The sequence below is a fragment of the Triticum aestivum genome, chromosome 5B (assembly GCF_018294505.1).
Source record: "Triticum aestivum cultivar Chinese Spring chromosome 5B, IWGSC CS RefSeq v2.1, whole genome shotgun sequence".
Classification (NCBI taxonomy): Eukaryota; Viridiplantae; Streptophyta; class Magnoliopsida; order Poales; family Poaceae; genus Triticum; species Triticum aestivum.
In genome coordinates, this window is record NC_057807.1 from 209786195 (window position 1) to 209790009 (window position 3815).

Here is a 3815-nt window from a genome sequence, read left to right on the forward strand (position 1 = left end):
AAGATAATGAGGGTTATTTGTTAGTGTATGTTTCATCAACTAGTCCCACTATTACAGTAATCTCACTCTCTCAATATATCTGCCAACAGGGATGATCGATTTTGGTGGAACTGAACAAAAACTTTGGGTGCATCATTGCCTTGACAGCTTCCTTCCTTTCCTGTCAGTCGCTAATCTAGGCTTCCTTCCTTCCTTTGCTGTCATTCGCTTCGCTTATCTCGGCTTCCAGTCAAAGGAAATAGTTATTGATATGCTACCTCACATAGGTTGGTACTGGTCTTTATCCTAATTATTGTGCTTGTCATATGTATTGGTAATTTGGTATTGTGCTACTGTTTGCCGATTTTATAAAGGGGTAACTTGGAGCTTGAACTCGCAGGCAAATCATTACATTGGGTGATTTCAGTAGAACTGCACAAAAAGATCAGATGGACAGATACTTATGCTTCTGCTATGTACTCCAAAGTTCACTCAGACAAGCATCAATGTCGATAAGAAGAAGTGCCTATATTCATTCGAGTATCAACCGGAATCAACCAGTTGTCAAACTCCAAGTATTAGGAGAGTGAATGCCAAAAATATTGCTTGGCGCATAGCCCAGAAAAACACAGTCCAGTCTTTGGTCCCAACTTGTGCCTTTTGGTTATCGGCACATATGGTAGCGAACTCTATGGCATGGAGTCTAAAGATTCCAGACAAGTTGGTTGACACATATATTCATCTGGCACTTAATCAGTATGCACGCCAGGGATGCTCTATTTCAGTTGAACTGCACAAAAAATTTGGGTGGTTCATTTTCTCAACCGCCTCCTTTCTTGTCTGCAATGTAGAATTTTGGCGAGCTATAGGACCAAGATGAGCCAGTAAACTAGTTGGATGAAAGTAGTGGCCAAGTTGCTCAAACCTCCCTCGGCACAAGGCCACTATTTGAGGACAAACCTACAAACAAAGTTCAGATTGTCTGTGCTGCCTCTTGTGTACTCGAAAGTTTACTCGTACAAGCATTAATTTTAGCAAGAAGTACCTCCGACTGAACACCATTTACTAGTCTGTACCCTAGGTAATTAAAGTTAGTCCATGGATGATATTGGCTGTGATCTCAATCATTTGGATTCATAAACATACTTAACATGTGTATATCTGAATCTTTTTGTGAATTATCTATGAATATTTTCGTGTGATCTATCAATCATTTGGATGCATAGACATGCTGAACTTGTGTATATATGAATCTTTTGAGTTGTTGATTGTGAATGTTGGCTATGAATATGAACGTGTCCTATGAACCTGAGTTTGATACGAATGTTTACCTTTTCTGTTGTACTTGTGTGTGAACTTGTTAGTATGCCTACTGTGGGATTTGTGACGTGTGGGTGTCAACGGCACACCTTCTTCCCGAGAAGAATTGCACCTGATTTGTTAGGGTAGCAATGGCGCATCAGCTCTTTTTAATCTTTTTGCTCTGTCTTCCCCCCTCCCCCACTCAACCCCTGCCGTAATGCTTTTTGCCTCAAAAAAAACATAGTACTGCATTGTTTTTGGGCCTTGATGAAAAATTGAGTGCTCGTTTCTGTAGGTTGGCTCGCCCAGCAAATGGGCTGCTAGTCCACCACGGACTGGGAGGCTAAAAATACAAGTTGTATGGTGCAGAGGCAAGTAAAAAACGCCATCGAGAGCCATCCATTGAAGAAAAAAATGCTCCTGATGTGCTTCTTCAGCCGCGTCGCCAGCCCCTCTTTAATCCAGTTCGCTCGGGGATCTAGCTGGTATCATTTTTTCTAGAGGGCGAACAAGTATCAGCTAGGCCTAGGTTTTGTTTTTTAACATGCGTAGCCCACGCCATACAGAGACAGTGGTTTCAACTTATTTTTTGAGGTCCATATCGGCCTATGGATTTTTCTTAAAGATTGGCAGCCCAATGTATTTTTTTAATAAAACACAGATCTCTGTTCTATTTATCTATATATAAGAATAATAATGTTGTGTCCAATTTATGTTTTCCCTTCTAACCACATTATATATATTTATATTATTACTATTATCGTATATTTTATAGAGACTTATATATACATTATAAAAACATCACACGTGTTATTAACTTATAAAAGTAAATGTTTAACAGAAGTTGGCAAGGAAAATCCTGGTTGTTTTTGACTCACAGGCAAGGAAAATCCTGGTGATTGCGTACAAAAGCTTGCGGAGATTTTAAGGATCAATGTAATAATAACGCACACATTTTTATTTTGAACAATAACTCGCTAATTTGTTAATTATATATATAAAGAATGTGTCGCTCCAGTTTATTTTTTGGTATTAATTGCTCCTTCTAACCTAACATTATATATAGAACGAGCCCAGCTAATTCGTGTATTTAAAGAAAGTGCAAATGGGCTGGGATTTCTTAGAAAATATAAATGGGCCGCATTAACGCGAAATTATTTGTTCACCCTACCCAGCAAATGGACTGTACATTCTAGAAAACATGGGTTAAATATATGCCACATGTTTGCAGGCTGACATGTGGGCCAATAGGTTGAAGCCTACACAGGGCGTTGTCAACTTGGTCAACAAATGATTATGACATCCACATCCATTGGATTTATATCTAACGGCCGGCATGCACCTTCAATCTCTCGTCTTGTTCCTCCAGTGTCGCCGGGACCGCCTGGTCCGGCCTCCGGTGTCTAGCGGCTCTACTTAGCATGCATCACTGCGAAGCGCTACCCCACCGCCGGCCCGGCTATCCCTCCACCCCCCACACACACCTCATGTTATTCTCCACCAACTGCAGCCCCACACCGCACCAGAACCAGTTATAACCCTTCTCCTCCTCTCAATCTGCAACTCCACTGTCGCGTCTTCCCATCTCCGGGTCATTCCCGTCCGGGGCCTCGCCATCGTCCACCGCCTCGCTGCGCTCGGTGCGGCATGGTTAACAAACGAGAGTCATCAGAAGAGGACTGTATGTGGAGATCCTGATAGCTGGGACCCACGAGGTCCATGGACGCACGCAAGGAAAGTTCCTCCTTATTAAGCTCAAAAAATGTTCCTCCCCCTGACAGCTGGGACCCACCGGCTGTATCTTCGCATGGAAGGAAGTGCCTCCTTATTATGTGAAAAAAATTATTCCTCCCGTTGACAGCTAGGACCCATCGGATTTGGTGGCTGACTTGTGGGCCTACTAAGCGGACGTGTACGCAGGGACTTTGTCAACTTAATCAACAAATGATTCTAGCAGCTAGACCGTTGGATGTTAATCCAACAGCTGTGCTCCTTGTTCAACCTTTGTTCTTGCTCCTGTCTCCCGTGGGCGGCACCGCGGAAGTGCTGTTGCGCACCTGAACCAGTCAAGTTTCCCACTCCTCTGCATCTACGACTCCACTGCCACGTATTCACCATCTCCGGGTCGTTCTAGACTGGGGCCTCGCCGTCGTCCACCGGCCTTCGTGCGTGGCGCGGTGTGGTCAACGTGGTCAACAATTGAGAGTCGTCGGAAGATGACTGTACGTGAGAGGCTGACAGTGGGGATGCACCACACCCATGGACGCATGCATGCAACTGCATCCTTTTTACCCTGAAAATAATGTTTTCTCCCCCTGACTTCTGGGACCCACCAGCTACATCTTCGTAGGCAAGGAAGTGCGTCCATATTACATGCAAAAAAATGATTCGCCCCCTGACTGCTGGGACCCACCAGCTACATCTTCGCACATAAGGAAGTGTCTGACAGTCGAGACCCACCTGGTCAAAGCGTACGTAGCATTGTCATTCTGGTCGTGAACATGTAGTACATACGATCGGTCTGTCTACAGGCT